Source organism: Coffea arabica, chromosome 11c (assembly GCF_036785885.1).
Source record: "Coffea arabica cultivar ET-39 chromosome 11c, Coffea Arabica ET-39 HiFi, whole genome shotgun sequence".
Lineage (NCBI taxonomy): Eukaryota > Viridiplantae > Streptophyta > Magnoliopsida > Gentianales > Rubiaceae > Coffea > Coffea arabica.
The window spans coordinates 24452415-24476877 of NC_092330.1; the positions used below are offsets into that span (position 1 = coordinate 24452415).

Below are 24463 nucleotides of genomic sequence, written 5' to 3' on the forward strand. Positions count from 1 at the left end.
TCTAACACCCCTTGTTTGCTTAAACCTTGGCTTTTCCTGATGAACTCATCGAAACAATCCAACCGCTTAAGTAGCTTCATATCCACCGGGGCAGATGACTCTCCCACTTCTGGCTTGGTTTGAACAGTGTGCTCTGGCACAACAGGCTCTGTGGTAGTCTGATAAAAAGCTTGTGGATCCAGAGGCATGTTTGGACCACCTTGAGGCTGAAATCCTTGCCCATAGGGAGGATAGAACGGAGGATTTTGAGTATAAGTATACTGCGGGTTGAAAACTCCCTCAAAAGTGGTTTGAATTGGAGGAATGACAAATGGTTCGGATTCCGGTTGTTTGACGGGTGCAGGCTCGGGCTGCACTCAGCTACTAATGAGCTCGTCGATCAACTTCTTTTGGACGGCCATTTCAGATGTCATTTCCCCAAATTTAGTGAGTAATTCAGTCAACTGAACCCCGGGACTTGTGGCTTCCGGTTGGGTAGTTGCAGCGGTCTTATCAGACGATTCTGGCTGAGTACTCATGTCTACACGATTCCTTTGGGCTTTACTTCGGGATCGCGTAATAATGGGGCTTTTCCGAGAAGCTATTTTGAAACTTTACCTGAGGATGCAAAAGACATCTTTAGATAAACCAATCGTTACTAGATTTCTGCAACTTATTCAAAAGAAAAAAAAGAAAAAGACATGAGTTAGTAATTGTTCAAACAATTCCAGATGCATGTCCTATGGGGGGACCCTTTTTGTGCCAAAGGTAGGCCTAACATGATGCAAGCCTTCGGGGTAAAATCCCATTTCCAAACCTGTAAGTGAATTTAGAACTTTGAAATGGAAAGCTTCTCATAAAATGTGAAAAAGTTCAATCTTTCTTTACAACCTCATCAATGGTCTTAGTAACCATGTTTACAAAATCCCTATGTCTCAAGAGACTTGTACTTTGTGACTCTCTAGAGCTCCCTAAACTGAGCTTACGAGCTCCTTCCCTAATCCTATCAAGGGCGTCTATGGCTTCCTCTAGTTTCTCATTCTTCTTCTTCTCCCTCCTCAACTGCACTTGGGTATCTTCTAAAACTCTGTTGGCCATTATAAGTTGGGCTTGAGATTCCTCTAATTCTTTCCTTAGCTTCTCCATTTGTTCTTCGGGACTGGCTGATGCTGATTGTTCCCTTGCCCTATCATGTTCCACCATTTGTTTGATCCATTCATTGTACCCAGGCATAACTGCAGGTGCCATCTTGTTTACCAATTCCAACTGCAAATTCTCAAGACCTTGCAAATTTCCCCAAGCCTCTAATACTGTGACGCCCCGAAAAAAAAAACTGAGTTTGAGAACCCGGAAATTTTCTAATTTTCTAGGGTTTATTTTTTTAATTGCCCGCCTTTTCTACATTTTCTTGATTAGAAAAATTTTCCAGATAAAGTTTATGAGCAAAAATAGTTTTAAAATGATTTTTCTAGTATCGGTTAGTTTTTGAGAAATTAAAAGCGCATTTTGGACGTGGGACCCGCAAGTGCGGTAAATGCATTATATTTTTTTTACAACTTGTTTGAATTTTGTATTAACTGATATTATTTTACAAGGTGTTAAGATATTTGTAATTGGAGAGACAAAAGATAAGTTTTAAACCTAAGGGTGACAAGTGTCACCATAAGATTAAGTCTTGGACTTTGACTTACTATTCAACCTTTTACCATTTACCATAATAACTTCAAAAATTGACCAAAATATCTTCATTGCTAAGCTTCATATGGCCGGCCACCTTCAAGCAATAAGGGAAGAGAAGCTCTCCAATTTCTTTGCTCCAAGCTTGCTTAATCTTCACTTTTAACCGTTTAATTTTAGTTTTACTCTATAAAAACTCTTCTCTTGGTTGGATTAAGGTTCTTGGTGAAGTGATTTGGAAGATTTAAGTGCAAGGTTGCTCCATCTCTTTGGTTACTAAGGTGAGTTGAGAAGGACCCCTCTCCTCCCTCTAATGATGTTAAATTCATGCTTGGTGATAGTAGGAGATGCAAGTTTATGGATTAAAACTTGATTTTGGTTGAATTGGTGAAGTTTTTTATTTTTTTTGAGGAATTTTCTGGTTTAATGTGATCATGGTGTTGTGGTCATGTATGATGATTGGAAATGATGTTTAATGACTCTAGGAGGTGGAAAAAGTGATTAAGTGCAATCAATTTCTGTTTTGGAAGAAATTTCAGAAAATTAGGTTTTGTAGTTCTTCATTCTGCCCGAATTTATTGCACTATGATAGAGGCCGAATTGGCCTTTGCTCAAAACATGAAAGTTGTAGGTATTGGTGAGTTTGAAGTGCCTGCAAAATTTCAGATCATTTGGATATGTGTAGAGTGAGCTATGTCGATTTTACTGTTGCTGATCTGGGTTGCTCAGAATGTGAAAACTGCGCTTGTAATCGTTTGTTTTGACTGGAATTGGTTTGGATTTTGTTGTTGGTGTCTTCTGAGGAAATGTAGCTGGATGTCTTAGCTAACATATGCCTTTGGAATTTCGGCATTTGGACCTATATAGACTGAGTTGTGTTCACTACAGCATAGTGGGATTTGTGAACCTGTTTTAGTGGTTCTGGTTTGGTATTTTTGGCATATTTGACCTAGTTGTACTCGAAACTGGGTTGAGTGACCTTCTGTAATATTGAAGCCCTATCTCTTAGCTTCGAAACGGTGTATCTTACACCCCCATCCGACAATCGTACCGCCCTTGGTACCATTACCGCAAAATGACGTCAAAACTGTTTTTCTGGTTTTGAGCTTAACCTTCATTTCCGGACTTTTTCCCTAGCTTTACTTGTCTTTGTACTTCTTGGAGCTTGCTGAATGGATATTAGATGAACTTATTTGTGTGACTTTGGGACTGGCTGGAGTAATAATGAAGCCATGATGGCTGGAAAAGTTAGCAAATGTAGGGGAAGTGCTGTCCGAACTTTGAAGGGACTTGTTTGCATTGGGTTTGTGATCTAAGGCTTGGAGTTGAGCAAGGCAATGATACATGATGGATGGTTTCTGAGCCGTGGAGGTGAGTGACCCTAAACTGTTTCCAAAGTTACTTTTGAAATGTTCCTTGCATTGTTCCTTTGGTTTGCATATCATGTGTGCGCGCATACGAGTTCTTGACATGGTTTGGCTTTAATGAGTTCTTGAGGAGTCTTGTGCTGGACACCAACGTCTCCACCACTTTCGTGAGTTTGTGATATGATCTGGAGCACCGATGCTGCTCCCCTTTAATGTTTATGGTTTCGTGATCTGTTTGAGCGTTGGGTGTTTAGTTTCAATGATTTCACTGGCTCACGAGAGCAAAAATACGTGCATTTGATACTTGAATCATGACTTCACGACATCATCGAAATGCATTATTGTGAAAGATATTTGATTACTGGTTTTATTTGGTTACTCGCTGAGCTTCTAGCTCACCCCAAAAATATTTTATTCCCCTCCACAGGGCTCAAGGCGAAGGCAGGACTTGTTGTGCTTATTCATGTGAATGGATGGATTTCCTTTTGTGTAATAGTTATTATTAGGGATTGTAATGAATGTTTGGAATCGATCGGATGTATACATACGTTCCACGCTTGGAATTAGTTTCCGCTTCGTTTTGTTTATATGTAAATATTGGAGATTTACATTGTAATATTTGAGGTTTATTCTTGTAATATATTTGAGGATTGTAGTGAACGACTGAGTCCCGGCGAGAGCTGGGCAGGCGGCCCGCCGAACCCTCTGGTACGCCCTAGGGGGAGGTGGGGTCGTCACAGTTGGTATCAGAGCTTAGGCTTCAGATCTCTGTAGTCTATCCTAGGCTTGAAGTTTAGGATGCCGGACTGTGGGTTTGATTTGACTCTTGAGAGATTTGTGCAGGATGACTTGACTTGATTAGTACAAGTGGAAATGTCGAGGACGACATTCTTTTAAGGAGGGGAGATTGTGACGCCCCGAAAAAAAAAACTGAGTTTGAGAACCCGGAAATTTTCTAATTTTCTAGGGTTTATTTTTTTAATTGCCCGCCTTTTCTACATTTTCTTGATTAGAAAAATTTTCCAGATAAAGTTTATGAGCAAAAATAGTTTTAAAATGATTTTTCTAGTATCGGTTAGTTTTTGAGAAATTAAAAGCGCATTTTGGACGTGGGACCCGCAAGTGCGGTAAATGCATTATATTTTTTTTACAACTTGTTTGAATTTTGTATTAACTGATATTATTTTACAAGGTGTTAAGATATTTGTAATTGGAGAGACAAAAGATAAGTTTTAAACCTAAGGGTGACAAGTGTCACCATAAGATTAAGTCTTGGACTTTGACTTACTATTCAACCTTTTACCATTTACCATAATAACTTCAAAAATTGACCAAAATATCTTCATTGCTAAGCTTCATATGGCCGGCCACCTTCAAGCAATAAGGGAAGAGAAGCTCTCCAATTTCTTTGCTCCAAGCTTGCTTAATCTTCACTTTTAACCGTTTAATTTTAGTTTTACTCTATAAAAACTCTTCTCTTGGTTGGATTAAGGTTCTTGGTGAAGTGATTTGGAAGATTTAAGTGCAAGGTTGCTCCATCTCTTTGGTTACTAAGGTGAGTTGAGAAGGACCCCTCTCCTCCCTCTAATGATGTTAAATTCATGCTTGGTGATAGTAGGAGATGCAAGTTTATGGATTAAAACTTGATTTTGGTTGAATTGGTGAAGTTTTTTATTTTTTTTGAGGAATTTTCTGGTTTAATGTGATCATGGTGTTGTGGTCATGTATGATGATTGGAAATGATGTTTAATGACTCTAGGAGGTGGAAAAAGTGATTAAGTGCAATCAATTTCTGTTTTGGAAGAAATTTCAGAAAATTAGGTTTTGTAGTTCTTCATTCTGCCCGAATTTATTGCACTATGTTAGAGGCCGAATTGGCCTTTGCTCAAAACATGAAAGTTGTAGGTATTGGTGAGTTTGAAGTGCCTGCAAAATTTCAGATCATTTGGATATGTGTAGAGTGAGCTATGTCGATTTTACTGTTGCTGATCTGGGTTGCTCAGAATGTGAAAACTGCGCTTGTAATCGTTTGTTTTGACTGGAATTGGTTTGGATTTTGTTGTTGGTGTCTTCTGAGGAAATGTAGCTGGATGTCTTAGCTAACATATGCCTTTGGAATTTCGGCATTTGGACCTATATAGACTGAGTTGTGTTCACTACAGCATAGTGGGATTTGTGAACCTGTTTTAGTGGTTCTGGTTTGGTATTTTTGGCATATTTGACCTAGTTGTGCTCGAAACTGGGTTGAGTGACCTTCTGTAATATTGAAGCCCTATCTCTTAGCTTCGAAACGGTGTATCTTACACCCCCATCCGACAATCGTACCGCCCTTGGTACCATTACCGCAAAATGACGTCAAAACTGTTTTTCTGGTTTTGAGCTTAACCTTCATTTCCGGACTTTTTCCCTAGCTTTACTTGTCTTTGTACTTCTTGGAGCTTGCTGAATGGATATTAGATGAACTTATTTGTGTGACTTTGGGACTGGCTGGAGTAATAATGAAGCCATGATGGCTGGAAAAGTTAGCAAATGTAGGGGAAGTGCTGTCCGAACTTTGAAGGGACTTGTTTGCATTGGGTTTGTGATCTAAGGCTTGGAGTTGAGCAAGGCAATGATACATGATGGATGGTTTCTGAGCCGTGGAGGTGAGTGACCCTAAACTGTTTCCAAAGTTACTTTTGAAATGTTCCTTGCATTGTTCCTTTGGTTTGCATATCATGTGTGCGCGCATACGAGTTCTTGACATGGTTTGGCTTTAATGAGTTCTTGAGGAGTCTTGTGCTGGACACCAACGTCTCCACCACTTTCGTGAGTTTGTGATATGATCTGGAGCACCGATGCTGCTCCCCTTTAATGTTTATGGTTTCGTGATCTGTTTGAGCGTTGGGTGTTTAGTTTCAATGATTTCACTGGCTCACGAGAGCAAAAATACGTGCATTTGATACTTGAATCATGACTTCACGACATCATCGAAATGAATTATTGTGAAAGATATTTGATTACTGGTTTTATTTGGTTACTCGCTGAGCTTCTAGCTCACCCCAAAAATATTTTATTCCCCTCCACAGGGCTCAAGGCGAAGGCAGGACTTGTTGTGCTTATTCATGTGAATGGATGGATTTCCTTTTGTGTAATAGTTATTATTAGGGATTGTAATGAATGTTTGGAATCGATCGGATGTATACATACGTTCCACGCTTGGAATTAGTTTCCGCTTCGTTTTGTTTATATGTAAATATTGGAGATTTACATTGTAATATTTGAGGTTTATTCTTGTAATATATTTGAGGATTGTAGTGAACGACTGAGTCCCGGCGAGAGCTGGGCAGGCGGCCCGCCGAACCCTCTGGTACGCCCTAGGGGGAGGTGGGGTCGTCACAGTTGGTATCAGAGCTTAGGCTTCAGATCTCTGTAGTCTATCCTAGGCTTGAAGTTTAGGATGCCGGACTGTGGGTTTGATTTGACTCTTGAGAGATTTGTGCAGGATGACTTGACTTGATTAGTACAAGTGGAAATGTCGAGGACGACATTCTTTTAAGGAGGGGAGATTGTGACGCCCCGAAAAAAAAAACTGAGTTTGAGAACCCGGAAATTTTCTAATTTTCTAGGGTTTATTTTTTTAATTGCCCGCCTTTTCTACATTTTCTTGATTAGAAAAATTTTCCAGATAAAGTTTATGAGCAAAAATAGTTTTAAAATGATTTTTCTAGTATCGGTTAGTTTTTGAGAAATTAAAAGCGCATTTTGGACGTGGGACCCGCAAGTGCGGTAAATGCATTATATTTTTTTTACAACTTGTTTGAATTTTGTATTAAGTGATATTATTTTACAAGGTGTTAAGATATTTGTAATTGGAGAGACAAAAGATAAGTTTTAAACCTAAGGGTGACAAGTGTCACCATAAGATTAAGTCTTGGATTTTGACTTACTATTCAACCTTTTACCATTTACCATAATAACTTCAAAAATTGACCAAAATATCTTCATTGCTAAGCTTCATATGGCCGGCCACCTTCAAGCAATAAGGGAAGAGAAGCTCTCCAATTTCTTTGCTCCAAGCTTGCTTAATCTTCACTTTTAACCGTTTAATTTTAGTTTTACTCTATAAAAACTCTTCTCTTGGTTGGATTAAGGTTCTTGGTGAAGTGATTTGGAAGATTTAAGTGCAAGGTTGCTCCATCTCTTTAGTTACTAAGGTGAGTTGAGAAGGACCCCTCTCCTCCCTCTAATGATGTTAAATTCATGCTTGGTGATAGTAGGAGATGCAAGTTTATGGATTAAAACTTGATTTTGGTTGAATTGGTGAAGTTTTTTATTTTTTTTGAGGAATTTTCTGGTTTAATGTGATCATGGTGTTGTGGTCATGTATGATGATTGGAAATGATGTTTAATGACTCTAGGAGGTGGAAAAAGTGATTAAGTGCAATCAATTTCTGTTTTGGAAGAAATTTCAGAAAATTAGGTTTTGTAGTTCTTCATTCTGCCCGAATTTATTGCACTATGTTAGAGGCCGAATTGGCCTTTGCTCAAAACATGAAAGTTGTAGGTATTGGTGAGTTTGAAGTGCCTGCAAAATTTCAGATCATTTGGATATGTGTAGAGTGAGCTATGTCGATTTTACTGTTGCTGATCTGGGTTGCTCAGAATGTGAAAACTGCGCTTGTAATCGTTTGTTTTGACTGGAATTGGTTTGGATTTTGTTGTTGGTGTCTTCTGAGGAAATGTAGCTGGATGTCTTAGCTAACATATGCCTTTGGAATTTCGGCATTTGGACCTATATAGACTGAGTTGTGTTCACTACAGCATAGTGGGATTTGTGAACCTGTTTTAGTGGTTCTGGTTTGGTATTTTTGGCATATTTGACCTAGTTGTGCTCGAAACCTGGTTGAGTGACCTTCTGTAATATTGAAGCCCTATCTCTTAGCTTCGAAACGGTGTATCTTACACCCCCATCCGACAATCGTACCGCCCTTGGTACCATTACCGCAAAATGACGTCAAAACTGTTTTTCTGGTTTTGAGCTTAACCTTCATTTCCGGACTTTTTCCCTAGCTTTACTTGTCTTTGTACTTCTTGGAGCTTGCTGAATGGATATTAGATGAACTTATTTGTGTGACTTTGGGACTGGCTGGAGTAATAATGAAGCCATGATGGCTGGAAAAGTTAGCAAATGTAGGGGAAGTGCTGTCCGAACTTTGAAGGGACTTGTTTGCATTGGGTTTGTGATCTAAGGCTTGGAGTTGAGCAAGGCAATGATACATGATGGATGGTTTCTGAGCCGTGGAGGTGAGTGACCCTAAACTGTTTCCAAAGTTACTTTTGAAATGTTCCTTGCATTGTTCCTTTGGTTTGCATATCATGTGTGCGCGCATACGAGTTCTTGACATGGTTTGGCTTTAATGAGTTCTTGAGGAGTCTTGTGCTGGACACCAACGTCTCCACCACTTTCGTGAGTTTGTGATATGATCTGGAGCACCGATGCTGCTCCCCTTTAATGTTTATGGTTTCGTGATCTGTTTGAGCGTTGGGTGTTTAGTTTCAATGATTTCACTGGCTCACGAGAGCAAAAATACGTGCATTTGATACTTGAATCATGACTTCACGACATCATCGAAATGCATTATTGTGAAAGATATTTGATTACTGGTTTTATTTGGTTACTCGCTGAGCTTCTAGCTCACCCCAAAAATATTTTATTCCCCTCCACAGGGCTCAAGGCGAAGGCAGGACTTGTTGTGCTTATTCATGTGAATGGATGGATTTCCTTTTGTGTAATAGTTATTATTAGGGATTGTAATGAATGTTTGGAATCGATCGGATGTATACATACGTTCCACGCTTGGAATTAGTTTCCGCTTCGTTTTGTTTATATGTAAATATTGGAGATTTACATTGTAATATTTGAGGTTTATTCTTGTAATATATTTGAGGATTGTAGTGAACGACTGAGTCCCGGCGAGAGCTGGGCAGGCGGCCCGCCGAACCCTCTGGTACGCCCTAGGGGGAGGTGGGGTCGTCACAGTAATACCATACTTCGACTCTCAGTCACCGTACCCAATCTGAGATCTTCAACCCCTTGTACCATAGGAATGCTTTGCGGGTATCCAAACTGTCTCATAACCCTTTGTGGAATATAGGCGACTAGACCATTAACTCTAGCTAGAGGGATGAAGTCATGTTGAGTGGTCCTAAAAGCTGGGTCTCTAACCTTGGTCCAATCTAGAACCCACTGCACTTTTTCTGGTGTCAAATTGTTGAACTCCTCAATAAACTGGCTTGACGACATCACGCGGTAGTAGTGGCTGACTCTCTCTCGATGTGAATCAATCCAATTCTCAACTAAGAGACAAGAACCCAAAGGGTTAAGTGATTTTTTCGCCAAATGTTCCATGATCCACATTTGAAGTATCAAATTTGAAGCATAGAAGAAACCCCCTTTCTTTTGGCAATTGGTAAGGGCTGAGAAGATGTCCGCTATGACAACGGGTATCAAAGTTGGTGTTGTTCCACGAATTCCTAAAAAAAGACTTTGAATCATGTTGATTGTTGCAAATGTCACCTTTCCATGCCTTTGAGGGAATAGCAATAAGTTGATCAAAACTAACCCGAAAGCTTGCACACGCTTCTCTTCCCATTGCCCCCTTGTTATAAAGAAATCGATCTGATGGCGCTCAAAGGACTCCTTTTCCCCAAACCGGTCATATAGAAACCTTAGTGGACAAGATCTAGCGTCGGGGTGTTGGTCTAAGCTATTGTTCCTCAATTCCAAAAATCTGCAAAACTGCTCTCTCGTTCCCCCGCTCGGGTATATCAAAGGACTGCCTTTTCCCGGTACATGCAACAATCCCTCTAACTCTTCTAGGGTTGGGGTGAGTTCGCACATTCCAAACCGGAAAACTGAGGCATCCGGATCCCAATAATTGATCAATGCTTGGATAGCAGACACGTTGGGTATTATGTCGACAAGCCTTGGTAGATGCCCCATATATTGGAATAGCCCTCCAATCTCATAAGATAGGTTATTCTTCCACTGATTCATCTCTCGGGGGATTTGGTTGAGCATTCGACACTGCGTCATCTGGATGGGGAATTCACTTAGATACCGTTACCTTGAGATTTTACCCCTTAGGTTATTTTGCAAAATGGGTAAACGTGCAGATCCCAAAAATAGGGTTAAATACCCATGGGATTATAAGGTTGGCTTATCCCTAACATGGAATTGCCTAAATGGCGTTCCTTCTAAGGTTTAATGCATGATGCCATTTATTAAAGCGATGTAAATATGTGACAAATATGGCCTAAAGGACATAAATAATGCATCGGGGGGAAAAAGGTCTAAAAATGAAATGTACTTATTGAAAATTAAGTGTAATGACTGAAATTTAAACATATGAGTTATCTAGTGGGTAAGTCACTAAAAGAGAGCCAAAGAGGCCTCTTATTGCTAAGGCACATGAATGCAAGCAAAAAAAAACAACGAAATGGTTAGTGCAATTGATAGTACACATAACATATTGGGAGCAATTAAGAAAAGAAATACAATAAAAGCAAATAAAAGGGGTGGAACCCCTTCCCTCGTGCCTAATGTGCTTAAAAAGGGTGAGGCTGACTCTAACCTAGGAAAACTCTAACATAGATGCATGAGGTTGGGGCTCACTAATGCAACTAGACTCGATAAGGTTTAAAAAGGTTCCCAAGCCTTCAGACCTAAGGGAATGGGTCATCAATCCCAAGACCCTCGGTCGGTGGCTCAAGCGATCCCCTAGGTACTGCTATAAGTGCAGAGCACACCATCCACATACCTAGAGAAACCATTCCTAGTCCTACAAGGCGGTGTGGGAAAGAGCCCACGAAAATAAAATAAAATGGGATAACAGTAAATAAACGTGCACGTATGAAGTGTTCCCTATTTTGAGGGAAAGGGTTGAGACCCAACGCGAGGCTCTAAAGGTGACACACCCCTCCCAAATGCAATGCAAAAGTGCGAGATAAAACAAGTAAAACATACATCCAAGCAACCAATCATACATACGTGAGTGAGGGAGTAGTTTGATATGCGCGCGAGGCAAAAGGTCCTAAAATGGAAAATGCAACCCTAATATCCAAATGCTACGCATAACAAGGGTAGAAAACGGAAAAGAATGGCTAAATCAAATGTTTGGACCCACTTAGGAGGTCCCCAGTGGAGTCGCCAAGCTGTTGCGCCCCACTTTTCGAGGTGTGAAAGGAGTGTATGGGATATGTATGTGAATATGTGTGAAAGTGAAAATAAAAGGCCGTGGGATTGTGAAATGCGACGGTTTGGCCAAACAAAGGGTTTTAGATAGAAAAGGAGTCGCCACTTGGTATAGAGTTAGGGTGTACCAAGTCACCCAAAAAGTGATTTTTTGGAAAGAAAAGTAAACAAACCCTTTTTAAAGAATTTTTAGGTGTACGTAACCAAAGAAAGGGATCGGGGGTCACATTTGATAAGGGAGAAGGCAAAGGCAAAGCCTAAGGCACTCCCTTACCCTAGCCAAAGCTAGTTGCGTGACTTAGCCCTTCTTTTCCTAACTCTTCTACCCAAAGTATGTGTTGCATGTTGGATATGACTAATGAATGCGAAAAAAAAGAAAAATGCAATCCTAAATCTAAAATGTTTCTTATGAGGCTTTTTGGTCCCAATCACATGAATTGTGATGGTCAATAAGGAAAGCCCTCATAGAGGTCACGAATAATGCAAATGAAGACTCAAGTATGATGTAAGTGTGTAAATGTAAGAAAAGTGCAAGTGTGCCAATTGAGAAGAAAAGTGCATGTGTGCCAATTGAGAAAATAAAGGTGTTTGTGTGCAAGTGGATAAAAATATGGTATAATAGTAGTAAATGCATATAAGTGCAACTGGGTGCAATTTGTGAGGTAGAAAATAAATAAGTGATAGGGAAAGAAGAAAAATGTGCGAACATGGCATGTGGATTGAGAAAAATATAAGTAGTGAGAGAATATGGATGAAGAAAGTGAGGAAGTGATATGATAAAATGAGAGTATATGAACCTAGAGGAATGCATCAAGTCGGGTACGGGAATGACTCCTAACTTCACAATTTTAATTTTCCCTTTGATTAGAAGGAAGAACTAGCGTGCTAAGGCTATTTTGTAGCCACACTCGCTCGTTTCCCTTACCGAAAGGGGACTCTTAAGCAAATGTACCCTATAACTAGCATGAGGATGCAAAAACCTAAAATGAAGGGTAAAGGATTGGAAGAGCATGCCAAATGCTAGAAAACTAAGAAAAATGTATGAAATGTAGTGAAACATGCAAGTATGTACTAACGAGAGGGGACGGCCTATTGGGTCTAGCATTGGACTATCCCCTTTTCTAAAATTCTCTCACAAGCATTGGACTTGCGAGAGCTCGAGGGGAAAGACCATGGCCAGCGTTGGACTAGCCACGGTGACGCATTCATCCATCACATTCATCTATGACTATAGAAAGTGAGTAGACATGCTAATCACCTATAAACACGTAGCACATAACATTTAGCATGCTCGACTAAATGCAAGAGCCTAATAAAGCAAATTAACACGTAGCAACAAAAGCAAACAATCAAGCTAATGAACCTATTACATTTGCTAACTAAAACAAATGGGGAAGAGGAAAAATGAATAAAAATGCTCTCCAAACCCTATCTATTACAAGCCAAGAGGTGTACACATACCCCATAAAAGAATAACTTAATAAAAGCAAAAGTAAATAAAAGGAATTAAGGAAAGGCAAGGAAAGCAAAGTAGACATGCAATTCTCACTTAGCACGTTGGATCACATAGAGGAGAGACAAAAAAGGATAAAAGAAGTTATACCTCCCCGTTTGTGATGTTAGTAAAATGAACAAGACTTAACTTGGGCTAGAGTCACCAAAGAAAGAGATAACTTGGGCTAAAACCATCAAAGTAAGGGATTAATGCACCACTTTAAAGATAAGTAGAATAAAAGGCAAAAAGGAAACTCAGAACACCTTAGAAACTTCGAAAGGGGTACCAACAAACCACCAAATTCTTCCCTAATTGCGACTTAAATGAAACCAAATAATTCATAATTTCCAAGAAAAGTAAACTATGAATCAAATTTCTAAAAATAGAAAACTACCAAGGACCCAATTGCAAACATTAACCAATCATTCGAGTGTAATCGAAACATTTAAGAACTTCAAAGGTCCCAAAAATAATTAAAGGCTAAATAACGGTTCAAATTGCAATCAACTTAGGACTTAATTGCAAGAGATTGGAATGTAATTGGGCCTTTGTAGCATTACTAGAGACTAGAGGGAGCAAAATGAAATTTTCAGAAGTTGTTTTGCATGCAAAATCCATGCAATCACGTTGAAAAGCTTCTGCAATAAGACAAACAAGACTGCTGCATTCTTTGTTTCACTTTCCAACACCATGATTCAGATTCAATCATATACCTTAACCAAAGTTTTCTTGATCTAACATCCAAAACTTTAAATTAAACAACAAGACATAAACTTGACATCCAAACAAGCAAAGACATAGGAAGAAATCTTGCAAACATTGAAAATACTTCATGCAAGACTACGGATGAAGTGGCTGCAACCAAAAAAAACTTGTTGCACTTTCCGTCTCCAAATGCTGATTTCTTAATCACAACTTGGATTAGATATTTTTTAAATTTCGCGCCCCATTTTTTATAAGAAAAATAAATGTTTTTAAAAAGTGAATTTTTGATTTGAAAAAGAAAATGAAAAATATGGGTGTAAATGGGACATGAAAATGCAACGATTTGACCCAAAATATAGTTTAAAAAGGGTTTATTGAATGAAAAATGGAGTCGCCACATGGTATAGAGTTAAGGTGTACCAAGTCACCTAAAATGAGTTTTCAAACGAAAAATTGGAAAAAACCCTTTTAAACGACTCCTAGTCTGCGTAAATCAAAGAAAAAGGTTCGGGAGTTACATTTGACGAAGGGGAAGGCAAGGATGAAATCCAAGGCACCCCGTTCGACCTAACCAAGGCTAGTTGCGTGATTTAGTCAAAGATTTTCTTGTTTTAACCAAAGAATTTATCACATTAGGAATGTACTATATAAATGCGAACCCTAAACCTAGGAGGGTATCGGGGGCAAAATTTCTCTTCAAAACTTGAATGGTGCCAATCACATTAATTGGAATACCCAATAATGACTCTTTGGAGAGGTCAAGAATAATGCAAAAATATGAGACTCTAAGAAAATAAAAAAAAAGAATAAAATAATTATACAAATATACATGCCTTAGAGGAATGCATCATGTCGGGTGCGGGGGACTAATGTTCGTGACTCAATTTTCCCTTTTAATAGAGGGAATACGAGTGTGCTAAGGCTAGAAAAGCCAAACTCGTCCATATCTCATATCCAAGGGGTTTTCCCTAATCTAGTCAAGCAAATGAACTAACCTAGTTCTAATGCCTATATGAAATGCAAGACTAATGTCATGTTTCATACAAAAGGAAGAAGTAATATACATATAAGGGAAAATATGGGAAATGGGGTGTACATATATAAGGAAAATGCCACGCAATATGGTGAAAGAGGCCCTAAAAAGTAAAGATATGCATGAGATGAAATGATTTATCACACAATCATGATCTAACGCGCGAAGGACTCCTAAGGGCTAGCGTTGGACTAGCCTACATCTACGCTCTCTCACAAGCGTTGGACTTGCAAGAGCTCGAGGGGACAACCATGACTAGCATTGGACTAGCCACGGTTATGTGCGTTGGCATCCATTGTACACATATATAAGTAAAGTGCATAATTAAAACAAGTAGACATGTGAGCACGTAATTCACATAACACATAAGCATGCATATCTAGATGCCAAAAACCTAAGAAAGCGATTAAACACATAGCACCTAATCATGCAAAACACATAAGGCAATTAAGCCCCTAACTATTACATTTTAGGGGGGAAAGCCTACTACAATCTAAAAGGGGAAATGAGAAGGAAAAAAACAATTAAATCTCTACCTATTACAATTTTGGCATGCGGGTGCCTTCAAATGATAACATTGAACTAAAATTAAAGCAAAAACTAAGCAACTAAAGAAATGAATAAGGTGAACAATGAAGTAAACACTTAAAGTCATGCAATTGCACACATAAGGCACATATGCGCACGTAGGGTCAAATAAAGTCAAAAAAATAAAGGATAGAGTATACATCCCTCGCAATGGTAACCAAATGAAGGAAAAATGGCTTCAAAACAATAAAAGGGTCAAGGCACCAATTAAATAGTAAAGTATAAACAAAAACAAATTCAACAAATCACCAAATTCCTCCCCATTTGCAGCTTAATTGCAACCCAACAACACATAGTTACGAAGAAGGTAAAATTTATCAATCAAATTTCCAAAGAAAGAGACTACTAAGGACCCAATAGCAAACATTTACCCATCGTTCAAGTCCAATTAAAATATTTTGGGAACTTCAAAGGTCCATAAGTAATGAAAAGGTCAAGTAATGATTGTGATGCCCCGAAAAGTATGAGTGTGAGAAACCGAAAATTTTTATATATTTTCTCGACATTATTTTGTTTTCTTGTCTATAAGTTTGTTTTCTTCAATATATTAATTTTCTATACATTTTTATAAGGAAATATAGTTTTCAAATCATTTTCTTGATCCAAGTTAGTCCACGTTAATTTTGAAGTGTATTATGAACGTGGGACCCGCTAGTGCGGTAAATGCGATTGTTATTTTTTCAACTAGTTGGTGAACCATGAAGTTAATTGCAAAGATTAAAAGTTATTGGGGCCATAGTGTGAGACTTAGCAAAGTAAGATATTAGTAACCTTGAAGCTTCTAAGGTCTTCCTAAGCTTAAATTTGATTGGTGGAGGAAAAGTGACCTTTGATCCAAGTGAAGACTAAGTCATCTTAAAGCCATCTTGGAGCTTCATTCTTCTCCATTTTTTTTAGCTTGTTGGCTGAACACAAGAGAGAGAGTGAGCAAGAGAGAAACTTCATTTGTTCTTCAATTTCTTGCCCAATCTTGAATTCTAACCAGAATTTTTACAAAACCCTCCATCAAAGTTGTTTACTAAGGTAGATTAAAAGATTGAGTGGAGTGATTTTGAAGGGCAAGCTCCAAGCTACTACCTTTCTTGTGGTTTTAAGGTATTTTGCCTAAAACATCCTCTTTACTTCAATTCATTGCTTATTAGTGGTTTTTAGTTGTTTTAGATGTTGTTTTGTGGAAGATTAGCACTTGAATGCATGAATTCCAGATTAGGGTTCCAAACAGGCCTGTTCTGTCCGAATTTTTTTGAGCATGCTAGAGGTTGGATTAGCCTCAGGTTGAAACATGAAAGTTGTAGAGAATGATATTTTATAGTTGTCTGTAAAATTTCAGCTCAATCTGAGCTCGGTAGCTTGTGAAAAGTCGGAAATACCCAGACTGGTCTAGGTAGGAATTCAGCGAACAGGGTTGTCATTTCACCCAATCTGACTGTGAATTTACACTATGCTCCTTACCGAATTAGATTTTGTCCAAAACATGCAAGTTGTAGCCAATGGTTTTTAACTGTTGAGTCGAGTGTGTACGTTATCGCACTCGTTCTCTTTTAACTGATTGTACAACTAAATTACTTATAACTGATTTGTATTTGGTTGACTGGATGTCGTTGGAGTGAATCTCCTCGACTTATAACTGAACTGTCTACATGTCGATGGAGTGAATCTCCTCGACTTATAACTGAACTATATGCATGCCGATTGGAGTGCGCTCATCGGCCTATAACGGTATTTGTCGATTGGGCTGAATGTCATCGACTTATAACGATAACTGGGGGACGCCCAAATCTCAATTGGCGACCTTGTGACTCAAGCCAACAAGGGCTTGGTCGAGGAGCTTGGTGAACCATGAGATAACTGTAAGCTTGATCTATTGAGAGATCTTGCTTGGACTACTCGCGTAGTATTGCCTTTTATTGAAGTTCGGGCCCGGTGCGGGATATGGTGGACAGAATTGACATGTAAGTGGAGTTCTACGGACTTAAATACCGACTCGGTTGACGGAGTGTCATCGCGGGGAGATAATTGATCGAGGTTTGGCAAAGCTAGTGGAACTTAGCTCCTGAGAGCTCCTGTATCCTCATTGAATGTGTTTATTTGAAATTGCAAAATTTCTTGAGTGTTACCACTTTAAATTCTTGCTTAAACTCCATGGCTACTTGAACTATGTATTTTGCATGTTTTCTTGGCCTCACTGAGTCTTAGCTCATCCCATTAGATTTGTTTTCCTTAGCAGGGATTGAGATGGAACGGGTTTTGGAGAAGTCGACTTGAGGCACTTTTGATTAGAATTATGAGTCTTTTGGGACTAGACACCTTTTGGAAGTTATATATTTTGGGCAAGTGAATGTACTTTGAAACTTGTGATGTAAGGTTAAATATTCATGTATGGAAATGACTTCTTGTCTTTATTTCGACTTTGGTTATTAGTCGTTATATTTTAAGTTTGAACTGAAATTGTATTGAGTCTTGGCGAGAGCTGGGCAGGTGTCCAGCCGATACCCTTTGGTTCGCCTTAAGGAGAAGTGGGGGCGTCACATGAAGGCCTATGACTGGGTGTCTTGGTGCTTTCTCTTGTAGATTTTGAGGTGCTTTCGATTTTCTGAGACCTGGATTGGTGCTATTTGGTGGCTGGTCTTGATCGTATGGTTCTCTGTCTTGGTCAATGGCGTCCCACATGATTTTTTCCTGTCTAAGCGTGGCTTGCTGCAGTGTGATCCAATCTCTCCGGCATTATTTGTGATTGGAGCTGACGTTCTTGCTAGGGCCTTGAACGCCTTAGTAGAGTAGTGCCAGTTTCATCCTTTCAAGGTTCCTCATGAGTGCCCTGTGGTCACCCATCTGTCTTTTGTCGATGATGTGGTCATTTTCACTAGCGGTTTGAAGTCTTCTTTGCACTTGTTAATACGAATCCTGGAGGGGTACTGTGAAGTCTCGGGACAAAAGATCAATATCCAGAAGAGTTGCTTTTTAGTACACCCCCGACTCGGACTGCACCATTGCAGGATTATCAGGCAGGTGACAGGGTTCCGAAAGCGGGAGTTTCCGGTCAGATACCTTGGGTGCCCATTGTTTATTGGCAGACGGAAGAAGGATCACTTTGTGGAGATGTGCAAGGGTGTTATTCACAAGATCCTATCTTGGAAGCACTGTGAGGACTCGCAAAATTTACTTATTTAATCTCCTATTTCTAGCTTATTTAATTATTTATTTGGTCTTTTACTCCGAATATTATTTTCTAAGCTCTTGAGACCTAATTACATGGAAATATAGTTTCATTATATTTTTAAAATGACTTGTTTCAAAAATTAATTTCCGAAAGCCCGATAAGTGAAATAGTGCACGTGCATTTGGAACGATAGCCGATTTGAGGATACACTGAGCTCAGAAAAATTGGAGATACGTGCCTTAGTCTTAAAATAGGAATTTTAATGTTTAAATACTCAAGTGATAGTTATTAGTACTATCGTTATAAGAATTTCTCGGAAGTTTCGCGTTATTGCGCTTAAATTGGAGATACGCGTTTTCACACGCGCAATTTAAATTGAGGAACTTTAGACCCTTATTTTGGGACAATTAAGAGTGAATAATATTTATATGAATATAAATGCATTAGAAGTTTAGTACACTAGTGAAACAAACGCGAGAGGAATCGAGCACAAAACGCGCGCGTGCGCGCACTTTTTGCGGTTGACTTTTGTGCACCCAATCCTTAGTCATTAAGCTTCCTTTGGAAGCCTCATTTCAGACCACAATTTCTCTCTCTTGCTCCCTCGTCTGGCCGAACAACAAAGCAAGAAAAACAGCTCAAGAGTTCTTCCAATTCCTCCATCAAATCTTCACCAAACCTCTTCCAATTCACTCCAAATTCGAACTACACTTAGCTTAACACTTGAGGAGTATTTTGAGCTGCAAAAGGGAGCTGAAAAGCCACGGTTTTCTGGAGCAAAGAGTGACCAAAATTTCTGATCTAATCATCCAAGAAGGTAGCAAATCATCCAACCCATAGATCTTAGTTTTTGTAAGATTTATTGCACATATAAGGTTATATAATCATGTGGGTAGTCTTGTTTATGGTATAAAATGTGAAAGTGGGCTCTATGAACTCCCACTCTTGGGTTGTTGCTGATTTGATGTTGGATGATGAAATTAATGGTGGTTTAGTGCTTATATTAGTAGATTAATGTTGTATTGTTGCTAGAAAATCAAAGGAGGTGCTTGGAGCAAAAGTGACCGTTTTACCCCTGCCTTGTCCGACCGTTTTCGTGCCAGATTTTGAGATTCTAATGAATTTATTATGTTGTTTATCTATTATTGTAAGTGTGTACAAAATTTCATTGAAAAATAACATGATTTGGTTGGTCAAATGAGTTGATTTCCAAAGTTAGCAAAACTGGAAAATGAATCCCGTATTGCCCAGGCAGTCATTTTGTAACGGCCATAACTCTTTGTTCCGATGTCGAAATCAAGTGCCGTTTGCGGCATTGGAAACTAGACATTCCTAGCTTTCCATCGGTACCAATTTCACATTCTGGTTCCACTTGAGTGAGCCACACCATTCGATTGAATATCACTGTCCTGTTTCGTTGCTCTCCAGGAGACAGGACAGAAATTGCTTCTTGATGCTCAAAAACGAGCTATTTGTGAATGGTATTTGAAAATGGTTTCTTCTGAGAAAATTCAGCTTTAGAAGAGAGCTTTCCAACGCCATCAACCACGCCCAATTCCAAGTTGAATGGAGTGAGTTGTGGCCAAAGTTTGAAACTGCTACAGTGATAGAATTTTCCACTTGGACAGATTTGTAACTAACAATGATTTGGGACTTGTTGTTTTGGAAACTTTGATGTCCGACATCTACCAAACTTTAGATTAGATGTTCCTTGGACTTTGTTTCACAAATAAACCAGATTTGGGTTGGTTGCTTTGGACAAAATGTTTAAAAAGGAAAGAAGAGCTAGAAGACAGTTTTACCTTGGGAAATTTCCTGAACTTTGATGGTTTAGTTAACTACCTTCCCGTGTGAATTTTCAAATGAAATTTGATAGAAGAGTAATCCTCATATGGAGGTTTAATTGTACAAAATTTGGTAATATTCTAAGACCATTTTGATATGCAAATCATGTCACAAAATTCGCTCATCGAATCTGGAAAACTTTTCGTTTTCTCTTAGCCAAATGGTCAAATCTGATTTGGAGAGTTTTATTTCTAGAATTTGGATGTCAATGGTCTTTAAATTGCTCAGTGGATGTTTATGAACTCTTGGTTTCAATAATGGAGAGATTTGGAACTGATTTCATGGTACAAAAAGTTTGTAAACGAAAGAAAAGTGAGAAGGTAGTTTAGCCTTGAAACTCTTCATAAACTTTGGTTGTTTTAATGACTACCTTACCGTGAGAGTTTTTGTACGAATCTTAGTAGAAATGTTGTTCACACATGGAAGATTTAGTGTACCAAGTTTGATGTATTTCTAATGCCAACTTGATGACCAAATGATATTTCAAATCTAGTTTTAAACCTGGAAAATAGCCCAACAGTCTTAACTTTTTCAGCAACTTGGAGGTACTATATCTTGGTGCTCGAAACTCCGTTTCTCGTTCCGCTTGTTTTGTTATACTCTTGGATTGCAACACTAATTGATTTCCAAATTTCAAAGGTTAGTTCAAAACAAGTGAATTTTGCCGAATTTCTAAAGTTGGCCAAAAACCAACTTAAATCTGTCTTGGTAATTCAAGTTACCAACTTTGAGCCAAAATTTGAGTGCCTTTCACTTACATTCGTGGAAAAGTGTCTTCTAAGAACTTTTAGTACTTTGAAAGAGGATTCCAACAGTACCAAGTTTTCCAATTTTGGACTTGTGGAGAGTGAAATATGATTTTTCAAATATTGCTTGTTAAATCTGGAATTTTCTAACTTAAAGGAAACTAAGGGTTTCAAACCCTCCATTTTCCTTCAATATCATTTGATCGTTTTACATTTGATTTCAAAGATGGAAATCAGATTTGTCTTGTATTTTAAAACCCACTTTTGAACCTCGAGTTACACGAACTCTTAGACTCGTCTCTGCGTTAATTTCTTAGATTGTACTAGTGTACAATTTTCCTCGATAATTAGAATGATTTTGAGTGGTAGTTGATTATTGTTTGCTCAGGCACTCGAGGGAATCTCCCAGAGGAACTCGGAGCGGACACCTAAGACGCTTGTTTAAGAACTACTCGCTTGTTTTGACTAGGTGAGTGTTCCATATAGGAATACGTAATCGAATAAGTCTAGGACACGCTTATGTCATGATTATTAAGTGTTAAGTGCTATATGTTAAGTATTTGCCACACTCATGCATATTTGAATAATGTATACTTGAATTACTCGACATGAAACACCTGAAGTATGTATATTTGAACTATTCGATATGAAACACTTGAAGAGTATATTTACGTGACTACTTGAACTATTCGATATGAAATGCTTAAAGAGCATACTTATGTGATTACTTGAAATACTAGATATGAAATGTTTGGAGAGCATATTTACATGATGTGTCTAAATGATTAATTATGCTATGACAGCATAAGTCGGTTGGAGTGAATCTCCTCGACTCTTACGTGGTGAAAGTGAAAAACGGCCAATGGCGGCCTATTGAAATGATATATGTCTACCAATTAACCGTAATTACTACCGTTAACCGTTTACCGTTTACCGTTAACCGTGTTTACTTACCGTTTTCTAATCTATTTGGTCACTTGCTTACTTGGTTATCTGCTTACGTGATCACCAACTTACTTGGTTATTTGACCACCTGATTACTTGATTATCATGAATCACATGTTATATGAAGCTGTCCATCATTATTAGGCAAGTGTGTACTTTACCTCACTCGACCTACTCAAATGATGAATTTTACCTTTTGTCGAATTACTTGGTTACCTGTGCATGTTGTAAGCTCTAAGCTGAACTTGGGCCCTGCCCTTGGTTACTGACCTACTCGAGCCAGGACTGGGCTCGGTCGGGTAGGTTGGAACCCTGGGCCACCGTTTCGGTATACTCGAGTATTACCACTGGAGGGATAAGGCGATGGCCAGACCGTACCGTGGGGATCAGAAGTCATAAGGTGCAGATGACCGACAGAGTTCTACTGGAACACCGTATCCTACCGTATATGTTTACCTTGTATCATGATAATTGTTTCATGCTAAAATGTCAACATGAAATCCTGAACTATGCCTGAGATATGCTCCATACCTGTTACCTGACCAATGTACTTATATCATGATACCTGTCTCATGATAAATGTCTCATACCATGATAAATGTCTCAAATTACTCGTACAATGATTATCACCTCATGATAACACGCCATTGTGTAACATTGAACCATGCATATGATATGCCCAACTTACTTGAGTTATTTGAACTGTTAGAGTGTATTGGAACCTCACTGGGCTGTGTAGCTCATCCCACGTTGTGGTTTTCTTTTACAGGGTTCGAGACCAAGGGTGCTCGTGAGTAGTACTAGATTGTTTTCTTTTGAAAACTTTAAGTTATATTATAACGGATGGCTATTGTACCCTTTTCCGTTGGGTTGTATTTAAGCTTGGAAGCTGTATAATTGTAAGTGTGAGATATTTGGAGTACTTTAATTATGTATTGAAGTTACTTAAAGTATTTCGAGCTTTTGAATGATGGATTGTAGTGAGTCCTGGCGAGAGCTGGGCAGGCGTCCCGCGGATACCCTTTGGTTCGCCTTAGGGAGAAGTGGGGGCGTTACAAGCACCGTATCCTATCACTAGGAGGGAGAGTTGTACTGCTCAAGCACGTTTTGTCCTCTATGCCAATTCACTTACTAGCGGCGGCGGCGCCACCCAAGGGGGTATTGCGGGAGCTGGTGTGAGCTATGGCTACCTTCCTGTAGGGTGCGTCAGAGTTTGGCCCACGATTCCATTGGATGAAGTGGGAGGACTTGCGTTGGCCCTATGGCGAAGAGGGTTTGGGCCTCCGGCGACTGATTGAGGTGTTCCAGGCTTTTTCTATGAAGTTGTGGTGTGTGACGCCCCGAAAACTAGGAGTATGAGAAACCGAAAATTTTTATATATTTTCTCGACATTATTTTGTTTTCTTGTCTCTAAGTTTGTTTTCTTCAATATATTAATTTTTTATACATTTCTATAAGGAAATATAGTTTCCAAATCATTTTCTCGATCCAAGTTAGTCCACGTTAATTTTGAAGTGCGTTTTGAACGTGGGACCCGCAAGTGCGGTAAATGCCGCCTGCCCCTTTGGTACGCCCTAGGGGGAAGCGGGGCCGTCACATGGTGGAAGTTTAAACACGTGAGAACCCAAAAAATTAGGTTGTATTTATTTATTTCTTTGAATGAATTTTCTTTATTTTAAATTATTATCTTAATTTCCTAGATATTTTTATAAGTGAGTATAGTTTTTAAATCATTTTCCTAGTATAAGTTAGTTCATGTTAAGTTTGAAGTACATTATGGACGTGAGACCCACTAATGCGGTCCGTGTAATAGAATTTTGACTACTAGGCAAAATTTTGCATAAAGGGATGTTATTATAAGGTGCTAAGGGATAATTAGAGTTTAGCTAGATAGATTAACCTTTCGAAGACAAAAAGATGAGGTCAAACCCTAAAAGAGCCAAGTGTTGTGAAACCGTTGGATGTTGGACTTTGACCAAGTCTTCTTAACTTTACTAAAACCACATTTGACCACAAATTGTCTTCATTTTTGCATCTCTTGGCCGAAAATTGTGAGAGGAAAAACAAGTGAGAGAGCACTTCATCTTCCACCTCAATTCTTGCTTGAATCTTGAGATTTAGCCATCAACTTGGCAAACCACTCCATAAGAGTTGCTCACTAAGAAAGATTAAAGGTGTTAGTGGAATGATTTTGGAGGAAGAAGCATTAAGTTGCCATCTTTCTTGAGGTTATAAGGTAAGTTTGCCAAGAAATCCCTCTTTGCTTCTAATACTACCATACTAGTGATTTAGGGTTGCTAAAGTGGTAGTTTTATAATAAATTTCATGATTCGAAGTAGTGTTGTGGTAATTTTCTGCCCACATATGATGCTTAAGTGTTGGCCAAGGTTTAGTAGCTTTGCTATGTGCAATATCTAGCGTTTATATGCTAGTCTGATTTGCCTAAAGAAAATTCCAGCTTGTGAGTAGGAATTTCAGAATAGGGTTTCATTTTCTATCTTGCATAGGTCATGGTTATATGCTTGCTTTAGTGAGTTGTTGGCTTGGTAGGTATATGCTTGAGTTGAGGCTGTTTTGTGGTAAGAATGAAGCCTAGAATTGGCTGGAAACAATTAGTAAACACAAAGGAGGTGCTGCTGAAAATTTGTCTGCAGGAAACAATGGGTAGCCTTAGGAAATCTGCTATA

At 38.9% G+C, this 24463-nt stretch overlaps 1 long non-coding RNA gene across 1 annotated transcript; it reads left to right on the plus strand.

Moving 5' to 3' along the window:
• The first annotated feature begins 18853 nt into the window (after positions 1 to 18853).
• Positions 18854 to 22830, plus strand: LOC140016393 (uncharacterized). Its single transcript, XR_011822786.1, has 3 exons — positions 18854 to 19057; positions 21220 to 21300; positions 22546 to 22830. It is a non-coding gene; the product is annotated as an uncharacterized lncRNA (long non-coding RNA).
• Positions 22831 to 24463: the final 1633 nt, after the last annotated feature.